This window comes from Perognathus longimembris, chromosome 5 (genome assembly GCF_023159225.1).
Source record: "Perognathus longimembris pacificus isolate PPM17 chromosome 5, ASM2315922v1, whole genome shotgun sequence".
Classification (NCBI taxonomy): Eukaryota; Metazoa; Chordata; class Mammalia; order Rodentia; family Heteromyidae; genus Perognathus; species Perognathus longimembris.
In genome coordinates, this window is record NC_063165.1 from 80155182 (window position 1) to 80174781 (window position 19600).

General features: G+C 39.0%; 1 protein-coding gene and 1 long non-coding RNA gene across 3 annotated transcripts in view; one reads left to right on the forward strand and one right to left on the reverse strand.

Moving 5' to 3' along the window:
• Ppm1l (protein phosphatase, Mg2+/Mn2+ dependent 1L) overlaps positions 1 to 19600 on the reverse strand; it is a 194446-nt gene that overhangs the window by 85981 nt on the left and 88865 nt on the right. The gene's annotated exons all lie outside the window — the stretch shown is intronic.
• Positions 1120 to 18378, forward strand: LOC125352012. The gene is made up of 3 exons (XR_007211082.1): positions 1120 to 1132; positions 12875 to 12881; positions 17440 to 18378. It is a non-coding gene; the product is annotated as an uncharacterized LOC125352012 (long non-coding RNA).

Consider the following 19600-nt stretch of genomic DNA (forward strand, 5'->3'; position numbering starts at 1 on the left):
AAAAGATCTAACTAAATCCTTCATGTAGGATCTAGTGGATCTCACCAATTTTATTCTGAGCCCAAATAGAATTAATGGTTACAATTCCTACTCATACAAATAAGGAAATTCAAAGTCATCTTAATCTGAAGAGATTTTGCAATCTTTGCCACTAAACATCTCAGTGTTTAATAACCTTTCTCTTTAATCTCTTTTCTGTTCCTGATGCTATACTATATAAATTTGGGCCTCTTTTCATTTATGTACATCACTGAGCTTTCAAGTCTAATGACTTGAATGCATCTTGAAATGTAATGCTATTGCCAAATATTTATTACCATCTAAAAATTTTGATCGTTAGCAAGCTTGTCAGTAATGAGCTTTTCCTCTTTTCTAGATTAAAATGATTCCAGGCAATAAATACTATTTTATAAGTTCCAGACCCATAAAATAACACATTTCTTATTGTTCTGTTTTAGAAATATCATAGTGAACTCTTCATGATTGCTCCTAAAGTATCATATTCCAAAGTTAGTTTGTAATTATAGGAATCAAGTCTACCTAATTTTACAATTTGCTGTCAAATTTATGTCAAATAGAAACTCTTAAGAAATGATACATTCACTCTGTAACTTTTCTATTATATAAGAATATTTATGTCTACTTTTATTTTTTAGATTCAGGGTCACACCCCCCCCCACACACACACATCTTAAAGACATTCCTGACTCTTCTTTGAACCCTTATCCACCATGTTTTGTTAACATTAACTTCCAAATAGATTACAGCATAAATTTTCAAATAAGTTTTGGCATACTACTTTTCCAAAGTACTATACATACAAATCTTTCCATCCCTGGAGTTACCCTAGTCTTACCCTAGTCTCTTATGACCCAGGTTCTCCGATGCTAAGCACCAGGTATATGCAGCAGTAAAGAAGGCAGAGTTCTGGCCTCAAAGAGCTTTCAGTCTAGAGGGAAAGATGAACAAGCAAACAGACAACCATCAAAAGCAGATGTGAGTACTGTGCTCACACAAGCAAAGGAAGGGCCACTAAGCCAGCTTTGCCTAAGAAGAAGACCCTTAACAGGTGAGTCCTGGGGTACAAATAGTTAGTTTGAAAGTGTGCATGCACAGAGGGGCAAAGGAAAGGGTTAATATGAAAGTGTGCAAACAGAGAGGAGCAGAGGAAAAGCAGAGGCTAGACTAAAGAATCATAGGAAAGTTTTCCAAATGGTTCAAAGGGGCAAAGCCATAAATCTTACTAAATAACGACTTCTGTTCAATTAATGGTTTTAGTTTGAAGTCTATCTAAAACATTGCTGTGGTTGTTGTGTCAGTACTAGACAAGGTCTTGCTCTCTCCCTCCCTCCCTCATTCGCTTTTTTACTCATAGATGGTACTGTACCACTAGAGCCACCCCCCGGTTCTGCCTGGTTAATTGGAGATAAGAATCTGTAGAATTTGTCTTCTTGGGCTGGCTCGGAATCATGATCCTCAGATCTCAGCCTCCTGAGTAGCTGGGATGATAGGCACGAGTCACTGGTACCCGGCTTCTATCTAGAATTTATTTCAAAGAAACACTGACCATGAGGTAATATCTTCTTTATAACTCAGGGCCATTACTACCTTTGAAGGCTCTATTGCTTGTGGCCCACCTAGACTTGCCACACCTATGTTAAATGGACTCAAACTGGCTTTCCTCTGAAATCATATCTTTTTTAATATAGTGGTCTCCATCCTACTGTCAACTGCCAATGTTTCTACACACAGGACTCCTACCCTTTTTCTTTTAATAGCTATGACCATAAAGAGCATATAATCAGGCTCCTGGAAATCATGTTAGATCAAGAATACATAAGCTTGGAGTGAGGCTGGAGGAATTCTCCTGTGCCTAAAGCACATGACAGAGGAAGGATAAACCTTTCGATAGCTATTTTAAGTCATCCCGAGATCAGTTTTGCTTACTGTTCAATTGGTTTCCTTTTCATATGAAAAGTAATGAAGGCAAAAAACACAAGGTTCAGCTAGAAAGGTCAAGGATTCCTAAAAGTGGAAATGCTTTTATTGGCATCATTCTACAGGTTGTGTAACAATGGAAGAGCAGGTAAACCATACAACTAGCTAGAACAGGCTATTCAGAAAAGACTAGGAATTTTCTTTAATTCTTTCAATACCTTTGAGCAACAATAGCACAGTTGTGAAACCAATTTGTTCCATTAATTCATTTGTAAGGTGCTTACTCAATGTCACAGGACCAGAAAGGGACAAAGGGAGAGCAAAGAAAAATAGAGGAAGGGAAAGAAGAAAAAAAGGAAAGAAAGAAGACTGATTTAGAAAACAATTGAGCCTTTTTTTTTCAACTAAGAAAACAAAATAACATCAAAGGCATGAAATAAAGATAGAAAGTTTTTAAGTTTTAAATATTTCAAGATTGATAAACCATACAATACACATTATTATTCTTCCCACATGTTCAATGTTTGTTGTTATTGTTTGGGGTTTGGGTTTTCTTTGCAACTCTGAGTAGCCCGGATTGCAGATGTGAGCCACGAAACCAACTCGTGGCTGCTTCCTCCACTCGTAATTTGAAGCGGCAAGTGCTTACTTATTCCTGGCAAAATCTGACCCAACAGAACAAAACCTGTCGCAGTAAGAAATAGATTGCTCAGCTGCAGCCTTGTCTCCTCCCAGGATAGAGGGGCGCTTTCACCTCGACTCTAGGAATCACCTTCACATTTACAGATGCTAGGTTATTCTCCTGCAAATGCCAAAAGCTCCCTCAAGCCAACCACAAGAGCAGAACTGAAAATTCCTTGCGGGGAGGGGGCGGGGAGGACTAATTTACAAGTTGCTATAAACATAGCTCTCATGTTGCTTAAACACAGGCCCACTGTTGACTTCTAACATTTCCCTTTCCCTTGGCTTCTATGACTACGACAGCCTGACTCTCCTCTCCGCTCTTTGATCTGGCCTTCTTGGGCATCTTTATGGCTCTTTGTCCAACTTCTTCTCCTTAGATGGTTCTCTTCAGACATCTGAACTCCCTCAGCAGGAGCAGCTTTAAAAATTACCTTTGGCTGAGTTTGCAGTTACTGTAACAGCAGCTCCCTCCCTAGTGTGAACAGCCTGTCCCCCTGTTTGGACTGGCCTAAGGAACCTTCAAGATGACCCTTTGCCAGGTTTGCATGTGTCTGATCTTCCCAACTTAGGTTCTAGGTAAGTGTGATGACTTTGGGAAACCCGAGGGTAGGCTGGCCAGGAGTCACACAGGCTGAGCCATTCTGTCTATCTGCACCGACCTACAGAACTAGGAGGATATGTGATTGAGGCCCTGAACTGGAGATGTGGTTCACATGGTAAAATACCAACGATGAGCAAGAAAGCCTTGAAATAGCACAAGGGGCTGAGTGTGAGCCCTGGTACATACATACATACATACATACATACATACATACATACATACATACATACATACATACATAGTGACTGATCCACAAAATTATTTGTACAAACATAACTACATGTATATTTTGTATGACTACAAATGTAAACAAGGAACCAAATTCCTTATCTGTAGGTCATTTTAACATTACATATCCACCATATAAGTAACTCTTATATCATGACTTCGCTAATGCAATATAAATGTAATTTAATGCTTTCAAATGAACATCTACATTGCCAGGTGCCAGTGGCTCATGCCTGTAATCCTAGCTAATTAGGAGGCAGAGATCTGGATCACAGTTCAAAGCCAGCAAGGGCAGTAAAGTCCCCATGAGACTCTTACCTCCAATTAACCACCAGAACACTGGAAACGGCGCTGTGGTTCAAAGTGGTAGAGTGCTAGGCTTGAACAAAAAGAGCTCAGGGACAGTACCCAGGCCCTGAGTTCAATGCCCACAATCAACAACAACAACAACAAAAAGAATGTCTACAGACACATTTCTGAAACAATTGATAGTAATCATTATGAAATCACTGAAGTAGAATGACTAGCACAACCTTAAACCTGCTAAGAAGTTAGGAAGTTGAATTAGTTAATGTGACAAAGTATCTGACATGGCCTGGTACCAGTGGCTCACACCTATAATGTCAGCTACTGTGGAGGTGGAGATTGAGGGAATCAAGGTTTAATGTTATCTTGAGCTTCACAGTGAGATCCTATATCCAAAAACCAACCAAACAAATAAACACGCGTGCACGCGCACGCGCACACACACACACACTCATACATACATACAAACATATGAAAATTTAAAGCTCACAAAAATCTACATATCGTGTCTGTTTTTCTTCTGAAAATTCAGTATTGCTATGAGCTGCAGTACTTACACAAAATACATTTTGTAGACACAGGTGGCTTTAACATTATCTGACACAAACATATTTTGTTAGGAGTGTATCAAAGAAACGTAGCTACTCCTCTTCAAACACACACACACACACACACGCACGCACACACAAACACACACATTTTTTCTCAGTATGAAAGTAATGCATATACACATTAGAAATTTTCTAAAATCCAGAAACATATAAAGCAGTTGATCAAAACCAACTATAACCCCCTGCACCTGAAAACTACTATGAAATTTTTCTTCCAGTCTTTCAGAGCTGGTAAAGACTGTACCAAGTAACGCTTTTCCATTCATTTTTCCCTTAGATAAAAAAAAAAAATTGTAAGAGTATCAAGTTTCTTCACTAGAGTCTTTAACTCCCATTTCCTGCCTGGGAAGCAGGAAATATTTCTCTTTCTTTCTACTTTAACCAAGTTATACTAAAATAAATCCTTGTTAGCTGGAGCAGCATCACAAATCTAACAGAGGAATTGAGCTTTAGTTGTGGTCCACATAAGAAAATTATCTAATTCATTCACTGCTCCAAAAAGCACGTTAGCCAACTGGACCTATCATGGTAGAAGTTAGAAGTTTGTTCCCACAATGATACCAACAAATACTTTAACCCAAGATCATATTTCTCTTCCCTTTCATTTGAGGCAGACATGAAAAGAAAGATTGGATGGATGAAATTTTATGAATATAAATATATAGATTTAAATATATACAAAACAATATAACAGCATACACCCGCATATGCAAACATATACACATTTCATCTGCAAAATGTGCTTTGATTTAGTTTGCAATTTGACAAATCTTTGTACAATACCTGTATTTCCTTTTGTACTATTATGGCATCATTTCACCCAATCCAGTCATTTCTTCATACATAAATCAAAATATTTTTGTTATTTTGTGAAGAATAAAATTGATTCATACAAAAAGATATACACAAACACCTAGTGGAGATGCTGGCACATAATGAGTACTCAGAAGCGGTTGCTTTAAGTGGTTGCTATTAGGACCGCTCTTGCAATGCCTCAATTTTAGGTCTTCAGGAATGTCTACTAGGGGCTGGGGAAATGGCCTAGTGGCAAGAGTGTTTGCCTCGTATACATGAGGCCCTGGGTTCAATTCCCCAGCCCCACATATACAGAAAATGGCCAGAAGTGGCGCTGTGGCTCAAGTGGCAGAGTGCTAGCCTTGAGCAAAAAGAAGCCAGGACAGTGCTCAGGCCCTGAATCCAAGCCACAGGACTGGCAAAAAAAAAAAAAAAAAGCAAGTTTGGCCAAGTGTTTCATGCCTGTTTTTCCAGCTATATAGAGGGGTCTGTAGGAAGATACTGTTTCAGGCAGACCAAGCCAAAAGAAAAAGTGACACCCTATCTGAAAAATAACTCAAGTCAAGTAAGCTGGTACACGATTGAAGTGGCAGAGCTCCTTCCAAAGCAAGAATGAGGATCTGAGTACAAACCCAGTATAGCCACAAAATTAAAATCTGAAACTAGTGCAGTCTCTAAGAGAGCCTAAGCAAGCCTCACTTCTGATCCATATAAATTAAATTCCTCAACAGTAACAACTGATAAACAGTGTTGATATTTATCAGGTTTCCCTCTGACCCCGCTGGACTTAAGAAATCCTGCTGAATATTAGCTGTGAATAAGCTATTATTTTGGTGTTCACTTCACAGCTATCTTCAAGAGTGAGCCATTTTTGTCTACTTTATTTTTCAAAATGACCCTTCATTTAATGTATCATTCTGCATTTTATGCTTAAGAATACATGAAGTTCTGCATGCTAAGTGGAGAGCAAGTATGAAGAGAATCACAATCTGGCACATTATTCTTTACTGGCCATCTTTTGTCCTCCATTCAATAAGGAAGGATAATTTTTTTTCTTCCTTAAAAGTCAAAGCTAAAAATCATTCGTTTGATTGTTCAAATACTAGGAACATTAAAGGTAGTCTCCATGTACTAAAATATCACTGTTACCCTATTTTGTTGGTACTAATGGATTTCATTAAATTGCACAGTTATAAAATTGAAATGGAAGGAAAGGTTCCTGCTCACTGAGTGATGGGGGGGAGGTAAGATGTAAAAAATAATGTTATTAAAATATGCAAACAGGAAGTTCACCAGGGGCAGAGTAGATAGGGGCTTTTAGCTTTGCCACCTCGCTGCATCCAGCTGTCAATCTATCTAATTATTGCAGTGCTGTTCAGGCAGATGAATTTTCATGGATTATAGAATCAGAGTCAGAGATCTCTTTGAGATCACCTAATCTAATGTACATATTACAAACTGGGGAAATGAAATCTGGAGAGAAGTCACTTGCTCAAATTCTTAAAGCTCGTTAGCTGTCAGAGATAGTGCCAGCATTATTCCTGGGCTCTCTGCCCCATTTCTAATTCCTTTATGTTAGAATTAAGAGTAGGGGCCAGCCAATGTACCACTTGTGTCACAGAGATGCAAGAAGGGGTCGTGAGAACCTTGAAAAAGCAAAGTATGTGGGAGAGGGGTTGAGGGGGTGAGGAGATTGAAGGGGGGGGCTAGTCAGAGACAAAACCAGCATTGGCATCATCTGCACTCAAATCTTCACAAAGGTTGATAATTATAGAAATGTCATTCACTGAGACTAGACTAGTCATCATTTCTTACCTATAAAAAGTGTTAACAGTCAAATAAAATATGCAGGCTAAATTTACACATGAAGCACTAGAGTTTAAAATATACACAAAACAAAATACTATTTCTAACTGGTTAAAGAACTAGCTTATTATCTAAAATTTTCAGATGACTTTCTTATCAAGCTACATTAACAACATAATGAAATGGTTCCATCAAATGTCGACTGTCCAAATTTCCATCGTAATTCTATGAAAAGCTTTCAGAAGCCAAGCCTCCCAAGCAATAAATACACCTTTTCTTTTTGACTACAATATTCTCAAGATGATTTTAAATTAAATATGAACCATCGTTGCTCACAATGGCTTCTTCATTTACCTTCTAAAGATGGGAGAAAAGAAAAGCTCGGATAACTATCTTGAATATGTCATCAATCCTTTTTATTCTGGCATTTTTAATACATGTCTGTCAGTTGTATGCATGTATGTCCATATACGCATACACTGTACCACATAACCACCCCCTCTATCACATATGCATATATTTCCATATATGCATATACTATACCATGATCGTCCCACTCTATCATTCTCCCTCATCTCCCATCCCCACCCAAACACAATCTCATAAGCTTCAGTGTTCCATTTTCACATAGGTACATGTTCACCCTCTCTATTCACTACACACTGCAGACTGGACTTGTTTCATATTCCTGTCATTCACTTTTCAGTGGACGCTAATTGTTCAAATGGGTCAAGCCGTGACAGTACACAAAGCATGTACGTTTAATCAGACTCACCCCCTCATTTGTCATCCAACTTTAAGATGACATATTTTACCCTAAAACTTGTTTTACTATGGATAAGTTCTAATAAACTTCCCCTACAACATAAATTAATATAATTTTGAAGGATTACTTGCCCATGACTCTGCACTTAATGTTAATACTTAAATATAAAAACTTCAGAGAAAAAAAATGTAAATGGAAATAAGATTTTACAGAACAAGCTTTTGGCTGGATGCTAGTGGGGCATGCCTGAAATCCTACCTATCCAGGAGACTGAGATATGGCAGGAAAGTCCGTGAGATTCTTATCCCCAATTAGCCAGCAAAAAGGCACAAGTGGCAGTGTGGCTCAAGTGGTAGAGCACCAGCCTTAGAGAAAAAGTCAAGCAAGAGCAGGATGTCTGAGTTCAAACTTCAGTACCAGCACACACAAAAAACAATAGTAAGTTATAAAAGTAAATTACATATCTCAGCTAAAATGGCCACTCTAGAACATAAAGATTTCGTTGTTTTTTAAACTACAGTGAATGATGAATCTGCTTTAGCAAGTCATGGGTTCAAGTCTGTACTTTGGGTACACTGATGAGACCTTCCAGGGCACAGGGAATCTTACCGTATTTGACTTATAGAACTTTTGATATAAAAACAGTATCATTTACTTTCACCTTCCTATTTTGACATCTAGCGGCCAGGTTGAGGAATCAGGAAAATGACAGATGAGATTGAATAGGAAATGCTATTTAGTTCATGTCCCAGGGATATTATTTTTTTTTTGAGTGCTGACTGAGCAATTCCTGGGCTCAGCTGGAGGAAAGGCATCACTGTGTGCTATTTATGATGCTTTTAGAAGCAACTCGGGAGGTATAAAGTGTAGTATCTTATATGCCTTCCTTTAAGCATTTCCATATATTGGTTCCTTGTCTCCTGTAGAGAGGAAATGTTTGCCCATCACAAAAATAAGGAAAGATGTTATTTCCAACAGGAAATATATGTATTTTGAGAGGAATGTAAGGTTCTCAATCAAGAACTTCTTACTTCTGAGAATTGCTACAATGCATCTTCTCTGCTATGATACATAATACGCAATGAATATTATAATGTCTACTGTAGTAGGACATAAAGATACATATGACATGTGTGTCACTCTGTAGTCACTATTAAGAAATTAGCATAGAGATATATATTGAAATATCGAACCCATTTTTAAAGTGGCTGAGGATGTGGTTCAGTAGCCAAGCATTTCCCTAACATGTGCAAGCCCTTGGTTCAATCCCCAATACCACTTTAAAAAAAAAAAAGTCAGATTTCTAAAATAAATAGTTATATAACCAAAAGGACAATGAGTTCTATCCTCAAAAATCAATATGTTCGGGCTGGGAATATGGCTTAGTGGTAGAGTGCTTGCCTTGCATGCATGAAGCCCTGGATTCGATTCCTCAGCACCACATAAACAGAAAAGGCCAGAAGTGGCGCTGTGGCTCAAGTGGTAGAGTGCTAGCCTTGAGCAAAAAGAAGCCAGGGACAGTGCCCAGGACGTGAGTCCAAGCCCCAGGACTGGCATAAATAGATAGATACAGATAGATAGATGAGTTCCAGAAGTCTAATAATCAATTGAAACCCTTCTCACTCTCAGAGATGATAATATATAGTTAAAAACTGAATTTTAGGTGGGCACATGTGCCACAAGTCTGTAATCCTCACTATTCCAGAAATCAAAATTGGGAGGACTAGTAGTTTGAAGCCAACTTAGGCAGAAAAAGCTGTGAGATTCTATCTCCAAAATAACCTGCAAAAATCCAGACTTGAGCTGTGGCTCAAGTCATAGAATATCCCAAAAATGCATGTCAAGCAAGTAAGAGACCCTGAATTTAAGACACAGTAAGAAGGCAGCAAAAGGAAAAAATATTGAATTTACCTTCTTTCCTTAAAAAGTGCTACATATCTGAGAAATAGAAATATGCAACAAGAGTAAGAAGGGGGAAAGCAGGAGGGAAGAAATACACAACAAGAAACAATATCAATTCCAGGGCATATCTTTGGCATCTCTAAGCTATATTATGTAATTCATAACCTACATTGTCTTGAATAACATGCTCGTATTTACATTTTTCTTTGAAGCTTTTTTTTTTGGGGGGGGGGGTCAGTCCTGGGCCTTGGACTCGGCCTGAGCAGGTTGGAAGGGTTGGAAGGGCATAAGGATAAGGAAAAGAAGTACAGAATCTGCCTTGTGGACAAACTCCACAAGGAATAACAACATTGACCTCGATCTTGGGGAGACATCTTTGAGGAAGTGTTAACATGAGTTCCAGATTCTGAGGTCCAGAAAGCTCAAAAAAAAAAAATCTATATTCCTCTCTGTGAAATTTGCACTATTTACCAGTAGAGCAAATTCTCTGAGAAGTTCACAAGAAGTCTGCTTTTACTTTACTAGTGTTCACATCCCATCCATCTATAAAGCTTTCCATCTATACTCTCTTGGGAAGATAATTAGAAATCCTGAAATATTTATAAAAACAACCCTTTTCTACTGTATTAAGTCCATGCCAGATTTAAATATGCATACCAGTACTTCGGAACTATAATCAGATTAAGAACATCCAGTGAAAGCTGAACTCTCTTCCATTCAAGGATGTTTACTGGGTGATGTTTCATACTGATTACAATTATTAAATGTATTCGTCACTCAAAAGCCTCCATCAGCAATGCTAACATTATCATTAGCACTGGGTCCCCCAAAGGACACAGGACACAGAGTTTAAACAGCTTCTTCAATTCTACTGTCTCTAGAGAAATAAAGACACTTCCTTTTACTCCTTACATATCTTTCCTTTCTATCTTCCATTCCTTTCTACAGCCCCGTGCTCTACCTGAAATGTCTTCCTCTCTATCAGGCTCCAAATGTCCAAGTCTAACGTGTAGCTCCACCTCCCTCGGGCCAGTTCCTCCAGGAAGCCTTTCCTGACAGCCACGGCTGGCCCACCGCTTCTCCCCTGTGACCATGCTGCCTATCTCTTTAAATAATCATATTCTCTTTATATAGCCACTGGTCTACTAATCTCATCCTACACTTGCATGGTAAATTCATTAGGGATATCAACTCTGTGTTATGTGTTTAAACAAAGAAATTTAGGGATAGAAAATGCAGGAACACGGGGGCTGGGGATATGGCCTAGTGGCAAGAGAGCTTGCCTCGTATACATGAGGCCCTGGGTTCGATTCCCCAGCACCACGTATATAGAAAATGGCCAGAAGGGGCGCTGTGGCTCAAGTGGCAGAGTGCTAGCCTTGAGCAAAAAGGAAGCCAGGGGCAGTGCTCAGGCCCTGAGTCCAAGGCCCAGGACTGGCCAAAAAAAAGAAAAGAAAATACAGGAACAGGTCTAAGGTCAAACTAGTAAGAGGCAGGGCTGGGCTTCACATTATATCTGTGATTAAACCTCCAATCATAGGCTCTTTCCTTCCCCTCACTCTAGTCTCCTCCTCTTTTTAGACACCAAGTTAAGGGTTCCTGTGGCAACAAAACAATAAAAGTCACCTCTTATCAGAGATACCCAGCAGAAGATTCCATTTTTCTGTCCCAGACCACTGCCTGGCTTCTGAAGTTCTAATTCTGCCTTCTACTTCTAATGACAACCTAATGGCAGAGTGTCTATTGTCCATCTTCAGTGTAGCCTAGGAAACAATAGCAATGCTCAATATAAATTTTTAAAGAGTATAGGGGAAATGAAACAACCATAGAGGCAGCTTACTATTTCAGGATTTCTCAAACTATTTAACATGCAACTCTGCAACATACTTTTTCATTTTTAGAAGTCACGGGGTATTAACATTTCTTTTGTTAAAAACATGAAACGCAGCTATCCTGTAATGTAATTCAATAAAATTCATGTAATTCAATAAAAGAATGCCTTGTAACAAAGAGCTTTATCTTAACATCATGGGTTCCACAAGAGCAAACACAACAAATAACAAACTGACTTCGAAACTATTTAAAACATGCATTGAAGTAGGAAACCTCAATCCAAGGCTGTAGGATTTCATATTAGTAGAATTTAAAACTCGCTACAATCTACTCTGTGCCAGCAAACGTGTGATTAAGTGCTACCCACACAGTGTCTGGCATTTAATGAGGGAGTCACATGAATGTAAAATATGTTTCACAAAGATTAATATAGGTTCACTATATTTAGTTTCTACTTGAACATCTCACCCTTTTTTTTTTCCCTGTCCCTGAACCCAGATGAGGACATGGAATAAATTTAAAGAAAGTTGTGACGAATGAAAGAGACAAGAAAAAAAGTGAATGGGATGAGACTCCCTTTACCACATCATTTTGAAGTTAGCTGTTGTTATTTAAAATGAATCAAAATAACATCTATAATCTTTGAGGATGGCAATGAGGTGACCTAAGAATACCAATAAGAAGGAATCTTTTCATTTATACACCTTTATCTTTGTAATGATAGAATTATACTCCCTAATCTGCCCCCCCCCCCAAAAAACACGGTCAAGTCCTCCTAGCCTACCTGTGACGTAACCGTATTTGGAAATTGGGTTTGTCTTTGGAGGATAAAAAATGTAGATGAGGTCATAGTAGATTACGGTGGGCACATTTAAGTCAACCTCAGGAAACGAATGTATTTTTAAATTTTTAGACAACTAAATTACAGCATCTATTTAAAAATCAACCAAACTAGTCAATAATGTTGGGGTACACTTGTAATCTCAGGACACAGAGGTCAGAGGATCATGGTCAGAGGCCATTTCAGGTTAAAGCTTGAGACCTTATCTGATCAACAAACTAAATTAAAAAAAAAAAAAGTAGCAAGAAGCACGACTCAAGCACTTGCCCAGCAAGCACAAGATCATGAGCTCAATCCAAAATTCTGCAGGCAAAAAAAAAAATCATACAATTAAAATTAAAACAAATCTATATTATAATTTAGTAACCATCCTGAACCTATTACTAAAATACACATCCTCAGGCTGGGAATGTGGCTTAGTGGTAGAGTGCTTGCCTAGCATGCATGAAGCCCTGGGGCCCTGGGTTCAGTTCCTCAACACCATACAAACTGAAAAAGCTGGAAGTGGCTCTATGGCTCAAGTGGTAGAGTGCTAGCCTTGAGCAAAAGAGGCTTAAGGACAGTGCTCAGGTCCTGAGTTCAAGCCCTGGGACTGGAGGAGGGGAAAAAGGCACAATCTTTGCTCCTTTGTTCATTTGTTCCTTCATCGTACCTCAACTAAGTGCTTGCTTGGTGTCAAATATAGCAGCCTAAAAAAGGATCTAGAGACTCCAGAAATCAGATACTTCCTGTCCTGCCGGTTGATACCTCCTCTAATAAATAACTGTAGAAGAAGCAGATTGCATCAACCGGTAGTTGTAATTCCTGAGTCTTTGGGAGTGAAGATTGAGTTTAAAAGTGATATTCAATCATGGAAATGAGGCAGATAATCTGTTTCTTTTCCTCTACTCAGAAGGTTAAAGATATAGAATTTATATCTAGAGCGTCTTGAGAGAGAATACACAAGTTGTAAGCAAAAGAGGTCACTGGATATGTATCATGGCATTGAAACTTCAGTAAGAATTCTGAAAAGGAAGAGTAAAATATGTTTTAAATGACAAAAGCACAAGGGAGAAGAATGGAAAGCAGAAACAGATTCTGAAGCCTCTAAAAATCTAGTATTAAGAAAATGAAAACAGGAGAGGAATGAGTGAGTCACTCTATAGAATGCCACTATCTTAAGAAAGAAAGAGGAGGGATATCTTAAAATATTCTGGAAAGATAGTAGGTAAAAAGAATACTGGGTACAAGTCAAGCTTAAAACACTTCCTCCCACTGTCCTTTCTCCAAACCCCTCTGTTTCTATGTTGAATCAAATGTGTGTGTTTGCATGTATGTATCCCGCGTTTCCAGAAACTGACAATATAATTCAGTCATTTCTCCATCTTAAGATTTTTTTAAATAAAGAAAAAAATGTCCTATCTTGGAACTAGGCCCTCCCTCCATCTTCTTCCAAGTAAAAATAGAACTGAACTAACAGATACCATGGGACATATATGTTCACATTCAGAAACATTGCTTGTCCAATCCCTCTACTTAAAATCTTTGGGACATAATAGTATGCACCCATTTTTTTTTCAAGATAAAAACATTACTTCAGGAGAATTCTATGTTTTAGTGCTGTTAAACATGGGGAAAACAATATTCTATCATCTAAATCAAGAATTATGCCCAATTAAGCATTTTCAAAATTATCATAAAGTAAAAAACAAAGGCCTACTGTCTCATAAAACAAATGGTTTCACTATATTCCAAAACCCAAATGTCATGAGGGGAGGGTGAATACTGCAAAACTTGAGGCGGAGCTGAGAGCGAATAATACAAGATAGTGATGATTTCTCCCTTCTCAAAATACCCAAAGTCAACTTGATTAGGTCTACCTTAAATATTGGCAGATTAAGAGCTAGTTTCAGCCAAGGATAGAGATACCTTGGGAGAATTCTTGTTCTGCTTATATTGGTATTTGATGGACACGTTACCTAACCTGAGTTTACATAAAGGCTCCTTACTTTAAAACACTACACACACACACACACACACACACACACACACACACACACACACACACAAATACACACACAAATACACACACATACACAATGCTATTTCCTCTGTAATAAGTATTATATTTGAGAGGAGAGTAGTTGAGATTGCTATTCATTTAATAGCTATGAAACCTCCCAGTCTGCTGCAGAAAAGCATTACGACAAAGCCCCATCCAGAGGATGGAAAAATGAGACTCCCTTTCTTTTCAAGAAATATATATATTCGATCACAAAGTGCTCCTTTCAACAGGACCAAACAACCCCTTCCTAAGACGCTTGTTTTCTGAACTCTTCATCCTTCCTAACTTCTACATATTCCTCCTCTCCTTTCCCCTAATTCAACTTTAATGGGTTTTAAGTCTCAAAATGTATTTCCTATTTACTCTTGGCTTCAGGGAAAGTTCCTAAAGTACACCACAGAGTACATGAGTGAGTGTTGGATGGATGCCTAAAGATAACCATGTTCTTATAAAACCAAGAAAACTGATCTGATCCTCTCTTGTTACTAAGAAGATGGTACAAATTTTCTTTGTGGAGAATTACCTAATTATCAAAAGAAAAGCCGATTCTCTGCCTTTTATATCAACATAGGTGTTTCTCAAATGGGGTTAGAGAAAAGGGAAGTGTGGGTTAACTCCAACAGGCAGGTGATGACGAAGAGCACCATTCTCCAGTGCACGCGACCTTACCTTTACCAGCCTCCTTGCTTACTCTCCAGGCTCCTGGGCAGTAGCTCCTAAATTCTAGAATTGTGCCTTCTAGATTAGCAACATCTGAAAGCCAATTATTAGATCCTACCCTAGACTTTGAGAATCAGAAAGCTCAGTGGTGGGGCTGGGGATATGGCCTAGTGGCAAGAGTGCTTGCCTCCTATACATGAGGCCCTGGGTTCAATTCCCCAGCACCACATATACAGAAAACGGCCAGAAGTGGCGCTGTGGCTCAAGTGGCAGAGTGCTAGCCTTGAGCAAAAAGAAGCCTGGGACAGTGCTCAGGCCCTGAGTCCAAGCCCCAGGACTGGCCAAAAAAAAAAAAAAAAAAGAAAGCTCAGTGGTGGGACTTAGGAATCTGTGTCTTAACAAGCGTTTCAAAGGAAACAGCCCAGATGCCCTACAACTGATGAATGGAACAAGAAAATATTGTAGGTAGGTAGGTAGAATGTGCCTATCAATATTACATATGTTATACACATATATCCATAAAGAAAAATGAAGTTTTTCACTTACAGTGAATTGGGTGGTTCTGGAAATATGCAAATTAAGTCAGGCTTAGAAGACAAAAGCACATGTTCTCTCTTATATATAGATGTTAGACCTAAAATATAAACCTATGCACAAACAGAAATGTGTGTGTGCATGCGTGTATGATAAAAGCATAGCGATATTTGCAGGTGTGAGATACCATAGCAAAGCCTTTATGAATAATAAACATGTAATTTAACATAAAGAAAATTATGAAACTAAAACATGTCTGTGAAGGAATAGTACTAGAGGAAGAGGGCAGTCAAATGAAGAGGAGGACAGTGGGCAAACATAATCCTAATAATCTATGTACATGTGTGGATACAGAATAAGGAAACAATGAGACTGATTTGAAGGAAGGAGGGAAAAAAGGAAGGAAATGATGGGGTGCTGACTCAGCGCAAGATACATTGTACACGAAAATGGATGTTCAAATGAAACTTCATTGTACAACTAATTGGAACTGATAAGAAAAAAGAATTCCATGGGATTCTGATTTGATTGACAAATATCCTAGACAAATGTACTGTCTGCCTACTGATTCTGGATTTAATCATATGCTGCCCTGATTTCTTGCTAAATATTTTCATGTGTATACATGAAATCTCTGGATGCAGAAATGTTCTCTTTTTTGTTGTATCTTTACTATCCTGCCAGTTCTCTTTCTCTTACCCACTAGTACCTACATCGAACTAATAGGCAAAAGGAATTCATTCACTCATAATCAGAAACCAGGGAGGCGAGTCTCACTTTTTGAATACCTGATGTTTACAGTCCCTCTAATTATGTTCAAGGAGTCATAGGGGTTAGTCCTCTAATTTACAGTCTCTAGGGAGGAGTCCTTCACTCCTAGTATGGAACTGCCCAGCTTCAATATTTGAGTACTGCAACAGGAAACAAACTGAAAATTCCATAAACCATTTACCCCAAAGGCTTGAAAGACAATGCAAAAGAGAAACGATTGTGAACTGAATCTCTGTGTCCCCAAGTCATTTCTATGGGGAAACCTTCAGCCACAATGAAATGGCATTCAAAACAGGGAGGGAACTGGATTCAGATGAGATCAGAAGGAAGGAGCACCTCATGATGTGATTAGTAGCCTTAAAAGACACCAACCTAGTCATGATGGCATACGTCTGTAACCCCTCCCCACTACTTAGGTAGTAGAGATTGGAGGATCACAGCCTGAAACCACTGTGACCCAAAAGTGTCACACATACACACACACACGACTATCTGAAAAACAAACTAAAGGACTGGAGGCATAGCTCAAGTGGTAAAACATTTGCCTCCAAAGCTTAAGACTCTGAATTCAATCCAAGTACTAACAAAACAACAAATAAAAAGCTACACCAGAAAGTGCTCTCTCTCACTTCCTCCCTCTCCCCTTCTCTCCCTCTACCTCTCTCCACGACCCATCCTCTCTCTCCCCATCTTCTCCTCCTTTTCTGTTTTCCCTCCACTGTCTTCCTTTCTTCTCTTTTCCTCTCTGTTCTCCTCTTCCCAACTCCACTTGTGAAGACAAAGATGATGACCATTGGCAAGCCAAACAGAGGGACTATAGCAAGATACGTACCTACCAGCATCTTGATCTTCAACTTCTGGCCTGCAGAACTGTGAAAAATAAGCGTGTACTGTTGTTTGAGCTGCCCGGACTGCAGTATTTTGTTGCAACAATGCAAGCAAACAAGCACTGGTACCCACCCTGAACTTCTCCTCCATGCCCTCACTAGAACTCTAAGCCCAAATCCCTGTTAAAGGTAAGAAGACATTTTATTTGCACGTGCCAATGCATGTGTGTAGGAAGTCTAGATGAGCCACTGTGGTGGCTTCCAGAGGGAATGGCAAGGGCCTGGGGGTCAGTGTCAAGAAAACAAACACTTCTATGGGCCAGACAGAATCAGAAGATCAAAAGAGAATGCCCATGCTGAAGTAAGAGACATCTCAGCTGAGACAATATCATCCATCTTTCCAAGAAGTTGGAGATGTGAAAGACTCTGAAGATAGCCATCATTAAATTTCTCTACAGCCTGGCAGGAATGGAGAAAATTCTCTACTAGAAATTAAGCTATCCAAAACAATCTTTTGATTGTGAATAGTTCTTACAGATTTGAGTTTGAAGACATATTTATACCCATGACCTACAAGGGTAATGATAAATAGCCTTTGGAGGAATGTTCAAATTAAATCTAGATCTCTGCTGTGCAGTACCAAAGAAAATATTAGAGTAGGAAAGGGAGGGCAGGGAAACAAAACTTGGCCGTTGGCTAGATTCCTGCAAACCCTAGGCCCTTCTAGAATGTGGTAATGCCCCTTCTGTCTGTCTAATTAGTAAGATTATCCTCTTTTTCTCTAGTTGAGGTTTCTTAGCCTATAATTCGTTGCCTAGGTACAGAAGTCATTCCCAAAGGACATAAAAGCAGCAAAGGCCTTTTGTCACATGCTAGGCTTAGGCTTCTGTATGCAATACGCAAAAACAACATGAAATCTTTTTCATCCCTTCTGTGTCATTACAGAAAATGGAACCCTCCTTCCCAACACGGCACGTCAACCACTGTAGTTGTGCCCACACAGAGCCTCTGCATTAGAAGAGCTTCCAGTAGCTTGATGCAGCATATACAGAATTGCCAAGCTTCCAGGGCTGCTGGTGTTCAGGAAATCAATCCAGCTAAATATAAATTTTGGTGGTGACAGCATATAGGACTGGCATTGGGTATGCAGGAGCATTTTCACAGAAGAGCTTTGGGCTTTGGTGGGAAGCACAGAGACGGATTTCTTGTAACATTTCATTTGCCAATTTTCTTCTATGTATGTATGTATCTAACACATTATCCAGCATCTTACTAGGCATTATTATAATTTTTCATGTTCTCCTTCAACCCTAGGGCAGCACAATTTGGCATTGGTCTATATTAGCAAGTCAGGCAGAGAACACACACACACACACACACACACACACACACACACACACACACACACCCCAAACCAGAATGGCCCCCAAGTTCTTCCCTCAGAATCCTTCAAGCCTCTGATTTATTGTCATAAGTCATTTAAATATGAAGTATTCATTGATCAAGACATACTGTATTCATAAACTGCTTTGCTGAGTGGTAACTCCTTTGCACAACTACTTAAAGATAATAAAAATATTTGAATAGAAAAAACGTGAAGTATTGCAGGTAGAAACTTCTACTTTGAACAATAAATAACTGATGTCATCATGAAAGATAAATGATTTTCTTATATGCTTTCTACAAAAAGTAAATGATCAAAAGAGTTGATGGAAATAAAGTACCACCAAGACTAAGTCCCATAAAGCTCATTTCCATATTTTTCCTAATAAAGTAAGTGGAATCCTTTAAAATCCTGTCAAAAGTAACACCTAGAACAAATGGAGATAAGAAAAGAGCATTCCTGCCTAACTCTGAAAGGAACATGAGGGAAGAGAAAGAGTCTGTGTGTGTGGCTATAGCAGAACTGGACAAATCAGTCAGGACAGCAAGATGCAGACAGGTGCAAAACATTGAAACATCACTGGTGGTCATTAAAGATCTACACCCTGATAGTTACTAACACACTGGCCGGGAGTCACTCACAGTCCTGGATTTGAATCTCAGCTAGTAGCAACATAATCTGGGCAGGTTTTACTTAATCTAAACGTTTTCCTTCACCTATAAAATGTGAAGAGAAATAAAATGTACCTTGTAAGATTTTTTTTTGGGGGGGGGGCAGTCCTGGGGCTTGGACTCAGGGTCTGAGCACTGTCCCTGGCTTCTTTTTGCTCAAGGCTAGCACTCTGCCACTTGAGCCACAGTGCCACTTCTGGCCATTTTCTGTATATGTGGTGCTGGGGAATCGAACCCATGGCCTCATGTATACAAGGCAAGCGCTCTTGCCACTAGGCCATATCCCCAGCCCCCTCGTAAGGTTTTTTTTTAGGACAATTAGTTAAGAAAATCTACAGGCACTTCATGTACTGTCTGGTACATAGTAAATCCTCTCTAACTTTCAGTTTTTATTTAAT